Source organism: Odontomachus brunneus, unplaced genomic scaffold (assembly GCF_010583005.1).
Source record: "Odontomachus brunneus isolate Ranch 3 - 2012 unplaced genomic scaffold, Obru_v1 Obru_scaffold_054, whole genome shotgun sequence".
NCBI lineage: Eukaryota > Metazoa > Arthropoda > Insecta > Hymenoptera > Formicidae > Odontomachus > Odontomachus brunneus.
The window spans coordinates 1,906,078-1,918,683 of record NW_022639504.1 but is presented as its reverse complement, the minus strand read 5'-3'; the positions used below and the strand labels follow the sequence as shown (position 1 = coordinate 1,918,683).

Here is a 12,606-nt window from a genome sequence, read left to right as displayed (position 1 = left end):
CTCTCTCTCTCTCTCTCTCTCTCTCTCTCTCTCTCTCTCTCTCTCTCTCTCTCTCATACATGTTTATACGTATCAACCCGCCGTATCAACTCGATATAACGATGTTTATCGCGAATGTTTAAATAAACGAGGCAAACTTGGTGCAATTGATCTCATGCGAAATGCAAAACTCGAAATTCCCAAGTAATTACCGCAGAAGGGTTTATATCGATATTACGAGCCACGTACGCGTTACACTCGCGGTCTACTCCGAAACACTTTCGAACAGTGTATGCTATAATTTCACATGAATTCCCCGATAACTACATTAACATGTCGGACCGGAAGCCCCGCACACGATCGCGGCGATTTTCTTCGCCTAACGATGACAGCGAACTGACAGCACCCGCGGCTGCATCGGCGCGCAGTGACGTTTCGAGAAGCAAGATCATGGCATTAATTAGGTGCACGCACTGATCTGTTCGCTGTCCATCGTTGCGCGTCGTTTACAGCAGAATGGACCAGATATAATCATGCATATTGCCGAAATAATTCATTAGGGCATCAAACCTCTCATTCCGTTTCATTTAATTTGTGTATTTACCATTCTTTTTCTCCGAACATATTCTATAAACGAAATCTGAAACTCATACGGTTATCCTTCTTTTAATTTTTCTCACGATATACTCGGTTTCCAACGCTTTTTTTCGACGCGACAACTGTAAATGTGGACACTGATGAATCTTATTCCTCGTAGCGCGACCGCGCCAGCATTTATTACTTAAAAAAAGTAGATGTGATAAATAAAGAGAAAGAAAAATATTCGCGTCAACAGCGATCATTTATCTGACATAATTCTCCCTAATCGGCCGCCGTGAGATCCGGCCGGCTGAAATACTTTTTTGCGCGCGACTCGGCGTCTTTTCTTTTTGCTGAATATTTTAAAAGCCGCGGACGAATCGCCTTATATGTATGTGTCATACATACGGACATCAATCAAATTTGAACGGCTAATCGAATTAGGTATCAGGAGCTCCAATATATCAAGTCCATCGATTGAAAAGAAATTAACGTGGCAATATTAACCTTCCAATTTTGAAGTGATCCTATTCATCGCGTTCTACGGTATTTTCGGTCGAATTTATCGCGCGTTTACGTTCGCGCCGCTCGCCCCGGCGCGAGCAATTAATCGTCATTGAAGCAACTAAACGCATTATCTTTCGAACATATTTCCGTCGCGGCGGCCAACGGGAAGGTTGCGCGCGCGCATAATCACGCGAGATAGAATTTTACGGTCGAGTCGCGATGCTCTCGAGATCCGCGAGAGAGCAGCCGGCCGGCATTCTCGCCCGTGTATTTCGCGCTAAACGTGGCTGTCTAGTTTTTAACTTTCGAGCGATTATACCGCAAATGAAAAACACGTTTCGCGCCGGTGCGCCACGCAGCCGCGCGCCGTTTGTATTATCCATTGAAACAATGCATATAAATTCCTTCTTTTTTTTCGGCAAACTCCCTTTAATTATTCTCTCATTCCTTTTTTCCATTTTTTTCCCTCGATCTCTTTTATACGTTACGTACAAAGCTGCAATACCGGTTCGTTGAACAAGTTGCCTTCATCGCTCAATCGAGATGGTTATCGTTGAACGACTGCTCGGAAATTAAGTTTTATTATTGAAACAATACGTTCGATGCATATAACAATACACAATATATACACACACACACACACACACACACACACACACACACACACATACGGAGTATCCTAAAACAACCTTCGAAGCTATCGAAAGCTGGAGGCATAGTACGGATTAAGGTGAACATAAAAGTCTTATACCGTTTTGCAATATTTGCAATAATTATCGAGATATTAATTAAAGAAAATTTGTGATTGATCACAATATGAAATATAGTAGCTGAGTAGTAACGACATCTGCCATCATATGCTTATACATTATGTCAAACTGAACAAAAAAGTCCTCTATCATTTTCCTAATAACTTTATAGATTTTTAGTTATTAATTAGAGAACATTAATATATTATCGACCATCCACCAATTCTTTTTGAGTTAATAATTAAAGATCTACAAAATTATTAGGACAAATGTACAAAGTTAGTAAGTAGAGGAATTTTTTATTTAGTTTAACCTAACGTACAAGCACGGCAGATGTCGTCACTACATCTCATCTCATGTGATCATACAAAAATCATCTTTAATTGATATCTCGATAACTATTCTCGTGAATAAAACAGTACAGGATTTTTATGTTTACCTTAATCCATACTAATCCGTGCTTCCAGAAGAGCTTTGAAAGTTGTTCTGGGACACCCTGTATATATATATATATATATATATATATATATATATATATATATATATATATACACATACGCATATATATTGTCGAAGGAAACGGAAAAGCTCGGAGGGCTATTAGATTTATTTCAACTTATGAACTCGAAAGGGCGCCTGCGCTCGTCGCTCAGATCGGTTATGAATAATCGATCGCCTCTCGAAATTCGGCAGGATTTATTGCGAATTCAATTACACTTAATAGATTCGATTACAATCCGATGGCCCCGAAATGCAATGTGAGTTATGAGCGACCCAATTGTGTTTTTCTCTTCATTATATAGTAAATCGGGAGAAGTGGAATCGGAAGACTATAGAATGGATTCCATAATATAATCATGACATTATTTTGTTATATCCTAAAGCTCACTTTTTAGTTGACCCGCAATTTCTGATTGGATTTTATCCGGAAAATAATATTTTTGAAAAGATGGTGTTATATACTCAACGTGATACGTAAATACATACTATAATGTATAATAAAAATGTTCAAATATTGCCTATGTATATTATATTAAACTTGAATCTGTACATTATATCAAAATAGAAATGTTAACTTGAATTCAATCCTAGATTCTGGATATAAAGCGAGCATTGCACTACAGGTTCGCTTGAAAAACTACTTATTACATTGAGAGGAAAAATGTTTAAGAAATAAAAGATATTTATGCGGTGTGTAAAATATTTACTTATTCTGATATAAGATATTTTTCAAATAAGAAAACATAAATTTTCTTAAAAGCTTAGCTTTTTAGGAAAGCAATTATTTATTCTACTTAAATAAAAGAATTTAGATTTAAGTAGAATATGTCATTAGTGTCTCTCTCTACTGAATAAATATTTCTTATTTTCTCTCTCAGTATAGGACTACTACGTTAAAACACAGCAATATACACTAAGAAAAAAATAGTTAAAAATTTATTTGTGGTATACAAAGTTTATTCATAGAAATCAATTTTATTTCACAGAATTTTATTTCACAGAAATAAACTTTATTTCACAAAAATAAACTTTATTTCGCAGAAATAAACTTTATTTTACAGTAATAAACTTTATTTCATAAAGAAATAAACTTTATTTCACAGAAATAAATTTTATTTCACAGAAATAAACCTTACTTCTCCCATAAATAAATTTTAAAGTATGTTTTCTCAATGTACAGAATATATTTTCGGTGAGCAATAATTTTAAATAGGTATACCTGCATAAAAATATACGCACTCATATTGGACGCTGCTCTTGTCTACGAACGATAAGGAGTAGTAGGATGTAAACAAGACATCAGCCGAGAGGACATTCCTAGTACGGCATTCCTCGCCGCTCGTTCGCGCAGTACCCGAGACATACGATATTTTTCGTACGCGAAACGTAAAAATCTCGAAACCGAGAGGCACGAGAAAATGCACGAAGCTTCATTTTGCGTACGTGAATTCACTCAAACGAAGCTGTGTGACGACGTGAGGCCGAGTGATGTCGATTTACACGATTTCACGATTTATTCACGACGTTTTTACGTCTCTCACCTGTCGACGTGCGTGCCGAGCGTGTATCAATTCCCGTTCTTTCACACATCAAGCACGAAAGTCGGATCGCGATACGTAGATGCTTCCGGATCGCTTCCTGACGTTATCAGTATTCTCAGCTGCAAAAGGATCGTATATACGTCACTGTGCATAGCACAGAGTATAACGTTGGAAGCACAATAATTCGGTCAAACATACCCGAATAAGATGTGCGTGCCGGCGTGGGAAGCTGCCTTGGCCGCTGGCGACAGGTGAGCGAGTCGCCGAGTGTAAACAAAGTGAGAGAAAGGTCGACCACTACACGCACGCAAGACGTTCCACGCAGGCGGCCGCGCGCACGTAGACTCGTGTACGCGATATATTCTTCGCTTGCGAGCACCAAAATCCCGAGACGCACGAGAATAGTTTTGCAAGTATTTTACGCCATTTTGGGTATACGCTAGCCAGGACAGCTCGCGCGAGTCGAGCGCCGCCGACGGGAGCCGAAGACGGCCGAAGATTCAGCAGCGAAAGTCACGTAGTCGCATCGGCGACGTGCACGCATAATCACGTATTAATTGGCAGCCCTTACTTGCGTACAAGGACGAAAATCGGGACAAGACTGCTCGAGGACGTAGCCTGGCCGTCCCTTGATACGGTGTGATATCGAGATCCTTAGCTGGGAAGAGTGTGTAAGTACAACGAGACAGTGAAGTCGCGGAATCACATTTGGCCCGCGGAACGCGACGGCTAACTTTCTCGAAAACGTATCCGGTCGAAAATATAGCGGTATAACGTCTCGCATCGGTTGACTCGTGCGGCAGATCGTGCGTGATTTATGATTTTTCTTGCGTAAGAGGACGAAAATCGAGACGGGACAGTTGAAGAACGTTGTCCATTCGCTTCGCGACGTGTACGCGAGCGGGACTTTCAGGCGGGAAACGTACGTGAGTAAATCGCGAGGTGAGCCGAGCGGTGGCGAGAGAAGCCGAACTCGGTCAAAGATTTAGTAACGGTCGTATCTCGCGTCTATTGACGTGTCTGTTAATCACGCGTTAATTGGCGGCTCTTACTTGTGTACAGGGGTGAAAATCGGGACAAGACTGCTCGAGGACGCAGCCTGACTGTTACGTGACACGGTGCGACATCAGGATCCCCTGGGAAGCATGTGTGAGTATAAGGAGACATTGAAATCGCGAGGGTCGTTCGCGATACCGCGTCGAATGTTCTAGAAAGTGCAGCCCCTCGCGTCCACGTTGATTCGTGCGGCAGATCGTGCGTCGAATCGTGATTTTTCGCGCATAAAGAGACGAAAATCGAGATAGGGGAGTTCGAAAACATTGCTCAGTCGTTTCGCGACGTAGTATGCGAGCGGGACTCTCAGGCGGGAAACGTACGTGAGTAAATGGCGACATTTTGAAATCGCGATGTTCGTTCGCGACGCCGCGCCGAACGTTCTGGAAAATATGGCAGCAGCACCTCGCGTCGACTCTTGTGGCAGATCGTGCATGATTCGTGATTTTTCTCGCGTAAAAAGACGAAGATCGGAATGGTAAAACTCGAGAATGTCGCTCACTTGCTTTATTACGCGGTACGCGATTGGAACTCTCGGTCGGGAAGTGTACGCACTGACAGAAAAATGTATGATATTTGGAACTATAATGGCATAGTAAAAAGATTATAGTTAGGAATATCTTTTTTATAGTAAATGTCACCATAATGTTTGTAATATTTACAATATAAGCATAGTATAACTGACTCATGTAAAACTTTTACCAAGAATTATAATTATTTGAAATAAAAAACATAGTAAGGTAGCAAATATTAAATGGTAAGAGAAATTAACTATTTTATATAGTCAATACAATTGGAATATTTGGAAAATATGGGTACATATTCCCAAAGTGTCCTTTACTATACACATAGAGTAATAAGATGGTGACTGTAAATGTGTGTTCATTCTGCTATATCTTCGTGTTTAGATGAACTATAAATATATTTGAGGCCAAAACGAACTATAAAATATAGTGAGATTATAGTTATTCCAACTATTTTTTTCTTTCAGTGCGTAAGTATATCGCGGCATTTTGAAATTCGCCGAACTGACCACACTGAGAGAAAAATATAGTTGCCTTTGGCGTCAATTATACGCTTTTATGATTTTAATCAGAAAAATAATTGGAAGAACCATTGTTTTAGTAAGTGTTATTAGAAAGATGGTTCTTCTAATTATTTTTCTGGTTAAAATCACAAAAAAATATAGTTGACGCCAAAAACAACTATTTTTCTTTCAGTACAATAGCGTGGCGCCGGCGATGAAAAATTCCAAAGAAAGTAGAAAAATTAGTAGTAACGCCGCGTCTCTCATCGATATAAATACGTGAAAATTGCGTCTTAATTCGCGATTATCGTCGTGACCAAGAATGAAAGTCAGGATGGGACAGCTCGTAGGACGTAGCGCGGTTGTTCCGTGACGATATCGGAATTCTCGGTCGGCGCGCGTATGTGAGTATATTGCGTCACTTTGAAGTCGATGGCGCCATGCAGAGTGTTGACTAGAAAAGTCAACCGCAAATTTACAAAGTAACGTCTCATCGTGTTCGAGACTCGTGTGCCTAATAATGCGTTAATTCGCGATCTTCCGCGCGTGTAAAGACGAAAAGCAGAACGGTATAATTCGACAACATTGCTTGGCTGCGTTGTGACGTAGTATGCTATCGGGATTTCCGATCGGAATCGTAAAGGAGATTACGCACGACATTTTAAAGCCGCGGAATTGACCCGGTGACGCGACTCCGAGCATTTCTCGGTGAGAAAACCTATAATCAGTTGAAGATTGAATCGCAATGGTCGCGTCGGTCGACGTACTTGAAACATCTATACGCGATTTTTTGCTCGGCCAAGGACAACAGGACTGGATACTACGTGGATATCGTTCGGCTGCTTGACGAGAATGCGTCCGAAAAATATTATTTCGCGTCGATTAACGTGAGTGTGAAAGTGTTGTAAATTCTTTTTCTAGACGTGTGTGTTAAGCGAGGACCGAGCAAGCATTGGCATCGCGCAGTTCGAGAGTGTTCCACTTCCTGGCCTACGACGTCGTCAAGATCATCGGCTGTGAGGTAGATGTGAGTACTTTGAAACAAGATAACTCGGTCAAGGACGCAGAACCGCACGCGACTCAGAAAACCTCGGAATTATCTAATGATTTAGTTATGCTAATGTAGTTATATATTAATGATTTAGTTATATAACGTCTCGCTTCATGATGTTAGTCGCATCGATATATGTGATATTAACTGATATCGCAGCTTTCGGTTCTTCCGATCAATTGCGTATTTCGAGGAATCCCACATTATTATATAACGCGATAGAGTAACAGATTACATGAGTAATGACTTCGTATAATAGTCGTGCAAATAAGAAGATGTATAATGAGATAAAAAGCACGGAAATAATTTGGTAGAAAAACTATATAGCTTGATAACTTTGCCGACATAATAACTTATAATATGCTCATAGTTTGACGAAATTTGAAATGCGCGCATAATCTCGTGTAATGTGTATAATAAGTAATAGTCATGTAATCTGTAACATGTCTAGACATGTTTAAGAGTGCGTTTCATTTCGTGTTAATGTAAGATATAGTGTAATGTTAATGTAAGTATAATGTATGATATATAATTCATGACGCGCTCTTACCTTTGCATATTATCTCATCGTATTCGCGTAAATGAATTCTGTCGACGTACAGTCGACAGGGATGTAACCGTGTGCCGAAGAATAGAGACGAGACATTCGAGTCTTTGGAAATTAAGAGCACAGGAAAGGAATAAAATTGGTAATGGCGCGATCGTATCGTCGCTACCGCTATTTTATTGCGCGCAACGCGTCTCCCTCGGCGGAGCAAGGAGGGCGAGAAGTGTCGGTTGGCTCGTGAAATCGCGATTGAGATGCTGAACTTAATTATCCAAAACGTTAATTTGCCCGTTGTCCATCGGCGCGCGTCATTACCGTCCGGGGAAACAACACTACGGCACGGATATGCATCGCGACGCGCCTATCTTTATTGCGCGAGATAACGGAGATAAGACGCGCCTACGAACGCGTGGGTAACATATTCCGCGAGAGAAGCAATAAAGAAAAAGAAAAAAAAGATACTGGCAGGAAAAGATTTTATCGAGGCTCCGGGATGCCGCGAGGTAATCTGCGAAAAGTAGCGGAAACGCGGCGCGTCCAGCTCGATGCGTGTCGTGAATTTAACTCTTTATTGCACAGATCTCTTCGAGATCCGGCGCGTTCATCAGGAAATTACAGCTCGGCGAATCTCTCGCGCGGATTGAGTAGTAACACTCTGTAAGAGACACTAATGCTCGTAAAAGATTCTTATCGGCGATATCTCGGGCTTATTAAATTCTGATGGAGCGCATATGCGCTACCTTCAAAGCGGAACATCAACCAACGTTTAATATGTGTCTGCGCATGATAGCAAAGGATGACCTTTCGTGTCACATGCCACAATTTTTTCTCACGTATACGAGGAGTTCTGTGTGTGTGTGTGTGATAAATAAGGAACATTTTCCTTCCTGCTGACAAGCTCCTCCGTAAATCTGTCTTAATTTACGAACGCTTACGAGCTCTTATTTGGACGATTATACTTGGTTTATCAAGAACTAACTTTTGTGTCATTTGAATGAAAGAGCAATATATGCTAGTATCATTCCATTATTGTATTCTGCTGCTATAAGTTTACCATATTATTCTTCGGTTTCTCTTTCCGGTGATATCGCGCCGCGACTTTAATAGAGAACCACGACGGTGGTCCTCCGCGTTTCACGAGTCATCTCGTCACTCGCAGACTCCGCGGGCGGGCTAAAATGTGCTATGAAATACGCGATGCGGTAATCCGTTTAATTCGTCGCTTTCCGCGAGGCCAGTTCGTACGACGAACGAAGAAGGGGGACACACTCGCGGGAGCCGCTCAGGAAGCCCACGGTCGGCCCACGTCGCGTGGCCGATCTCGCCGTTCACGACGCGGCGCTTTATCATAAATTATAATTAACCGCATAAATATGCATTCGACCGTGGCATAATTCGACCAATAACAGTAAATTACTCGCGAGGCGGAGCGACTCGTCGCCCGGTGCCGCAATCCCACCCGGTGTATATGGAGAGGGCGACCTACCGCGCCGCCTCTCTCCTCTCTTTCTGTCTCGCTGATCCTCTCCCTCTCCCGCCATCCTCTCTTTCTGTCTCTCTTGTCCAGCAACGCCAGCGAGCACCCACGATAATGCGATTAATTGGTATTGCTAATCGCCGATAATTAATATAAATAGATGAGTGCAATTATTAGCAGAGCGGGCGCGCGCATATCCAGGTGCAATTCGTTCCGCGCAAGCCCGTCGATCTCGTCGTGTTTCTCATCGCGCGCGCGATGAAAACACCGATGATTCCGACAGGGACTTGCCCGACCTGGTTACTCGCTAATCGCCACCACCCGCAAACCAAATTCGAAAATCCCTCCTCGACGTACCGTCGTTAAACTTCCTCAAACAACGGTCATAACCCAAATATTGTTTAATTGTATATCAAAATACATTCCCAAATTTTCTGTTTACAATATCGGGGCGACGTAATTGGGGGAAAAACACACAGCAGTGGCGTCGAAAAATAAACGAAAAAGTTAACTCGAGTATTATATTTCTTTTTTTTCGCACATTCGATCGAAATCAAATTTAACGTTATTAATAGGCTAACTGAAGAACGGTCGCGATAACGGACGTGGCTTTTACGGCATTCGTCGAATACTTTTACCGCATCGTTCCGCCATCGTGTTAATTGGACATAATTATGCGAGAAACTATTAACTGTCAATTTTTTATTTTTCGATCACGATCGCTTTATAACTATGGAGGAAAAAATTGAGGGGGAAGGTTAAAGATAAACTGTCGAATCTACACGCGGAGAGAATTTTATAATAAAAATTATAATGTTTCGTAACCGAGGATCGACATTCGTATAGATTGACATTCTACAGTAATTTATTATTCTTCCATTTATTATTTCTTTGTGTGCTATTTACATTTCAAAAACTGAGATATGCTATTAAAAAATTTCCCATGTTTCTAGCGAAATTTATTACACTGAGAAAAAATACTTAAATTTACACAACTTAAACTTTAAAATTTATTCATGGGATATAAAGTTTATTTCTGGGAGTAAACTTTATATCTCCACAAATATATTTCCAAGTATTTCTTTCTGCGTTTCACTCTTAGCAAGATAAATCTTATCTCAGAAAAATATATTCATTTATATCTATATGTTAACGCGCTCTGCATTCGTCCGATAATCTCCCACGTGCAAAATCGACGATCTAACCGCGTATATCAGCTGATCGTCATGTTCTTTGTATCACGGGACTCATAGGTGCACGATTAAAAAGCGTCGTGATTAAAAATCATAGAAAAGGAAAAGGAGTGGCACTTGTGACGCGTATACCCGCGACGGGAAGAGACGGGATGTCGAGGAGGGGTTTGCGCGACAAGCAAAACAGACGCGACGGGGTGAGGTCTCGTCGGGGGAGGAGTAGGTGGATGAGGGGGATGAGGGGACGCAGACTTCACGCACAATTAATTTCCTCAATAATTCCTAATCGAAGGCGAAGTTGAACGAGGCATAGGTCGGTGCAGCCCGGCAGCTGCACTTCCACTCCGTCTCTCTCCCTTCCTTCCTCTGTCCTGTCGTCACCGCCGTCGTCGTCGTCGTCGTCGTCGTCGTCGTCGTCGTCGTCGTCGTCATCGTCGTCGTCGTTTCCCGCGTCTTCGCTAATAATTATGTGTACGTTAATTAATTGACTAATTATTATTCCGAGTACGTCGAGCGGGAATTCCACGAGCGAGAGAACGGCGCTCGTTTCCTTCGCGCGATCGAGACGGAGAACGAGCGATCATTATTATTTCCTATTACCGGAGCGCATTTCTTTCCCGTTGTGCTCGCACAGCACGTGTACGTGTGCACGTGCGCGCGCGCGCACGAGAGAGAGAGAGAGAGAGAGAGAGCCTGCCCGCCTCATCGCGAACCGCACGATAATCACGTCGCATCGATAGTCGCGGCATAATGCGATTTTAATCTGCCTCAGCCTTCACGATTAAGATTAAGCGTCGACGGTATCGGATATCACGCGATTGAGGAGTAGGTTATCGCGACTTAACACTGTGAACCGCCTCACCTCACTCTCTCTCTCTCTCTCTCTCTCTCTCTCTCATACTTACTCTCTCTCTAATGCGCCTTTAATCTCTATCTTATTACAGATGTCGTAGTTATACGCGGTACGCGGTGCGGAATAATAATTAAAGTTTTTGCGACGAAAATGTAACAGTGTGATATCCTCCATTTAGCGAGCGTAGCTATCGCTGAAAATAAACAGAGCACACTGAAAATAAACACAATGGTAATGAGATAGTGTATGCAGAATAGACCGATGATGTCGCTCGCGACAGAGAGGGTAGAAAGAGAGAGCAAAAATTTTACCTTTCTACTAAGGTAACATATTTTGTGTTTGGTCTAGTTTTTTTTTACGATTGTAGTATACTAAAGTAGTGCGCGAGTTCTCGCGCTTGAACGTTCGACAGTGTCGAAGTTGAGTCTTACTATTGATCTGTCGACAGTGCGCGTTGGTTGCATGTAAAATTTCAAGAGGCTACAAGAGCCCATTGTTTCGCGAGACCGTATCGACGTGTTTTCGCGCGGGAATAGATCCGGGTTTAATGGACCGGATGATAGGCAGTGCTAAATGCTCCGATAGTAATAATACGGGTTTAAGGAGTTAACTTGGCCCAGACAGCGTGCCGTCAGGCATCGCGAGAGCGTTCCTCAGGAACAGCGCAGCGACGAAGGCGGCGGTTCGCATCGACAGGTCGTCGCATCGACAACCTCCTCCCTCTCGTCACCGTTCGTCCCCCCATTGTCATAACCCATAGAGGCGACCGTAAATCGGCGGGAAAGCTGCAAGAACGCTCGATATATCAATCCACGTCGGCTCCTATTTGCCGGTAATTAATCACGCCCACATCCAACCGGCGTACTTAGCATCCCCGGGCATTAGAGGCGAACTTTCCAAGAGCGAGAGAGATGGGGGGATAGGTAGAGACAGATAGATAGTAAGAGAGAAAGATAGATAGAGAAAGAGAAAGAGAGAAAGAGAGAGAGAGCGGTGTTATGATGTATCGTTTTCTCGTATCTCGGGTTATATTGTTCCCTCCAAGAAAACGTATCCCCGCGAATAACACCTTCTTCCCCCCTCGCCCCAAGCTCTCTCCCCGATTGGTCCCTCTCCTCGCTTTTATGTCCGACGTCCTGAGCGTCTTGTTCGCCGGAGGAAGTGCACGTCGTTAACAAAAATTTATTAACGTGAAATCCGCGAGACGAACCCGGCCGTGCACCGTTCGTTGTATCGTCGTGGAATTCCGCGCTCGAGCGATATTCAAATAGCGTTTTGCGATTTCCTTCGCCCGCTCTCTTCCTGCGCGTTCTCTCTCCCTCCTCATCGCGGTTTCTTTTTCCCTTAACTCCTCCACCTTCTCCGTTCGTCGCTCTGTTGTTCCTAGAAGAGACGGTAATTGGTTGAGAAACCGCGGTAGCTGAAGTCTCGCGTTAACCGACTGCACTTCTTTCCTTTTCTTTCTCTCCCACTTCTCTTTCATTCTATCCTTTTCTTTCTCTCCCTCCTCTCTCTCTCTCTCTCTCTCTCTCTCTCTCTCTCTCTCTCT

At 42.7% G+C, this 12,606-nt stretch overlaps 1 protein-coding gene and 1 long non-coding RNA gene across 12 annotated transcripts in view; one reads left to right on the top strand and one right to left on the bottom strand.

Moving 5' to 3' along the window:
* The window catches only part of LOC116845633 (protein bric-a-brac 2-like), a 509,307-nt gene that overhangs the window by 183,615 nt on the left and 313,086 nt on the right, over positions 1–12,606 (bottom strand). The gene's annotated exons all lie outside the window — the stretch shown is intronic.
* LOC116845636 lies at positions 3,652–8,814 on the top strand. Its single transcript, XR_004378290.1, has 3 exons — positions 3,652–4,527; positions 4,919–5,005; positions 6,858–8,814. It is a non-coding gene; the product is annotated as an uncharacterized LOC116845636 (long non-coding RNA).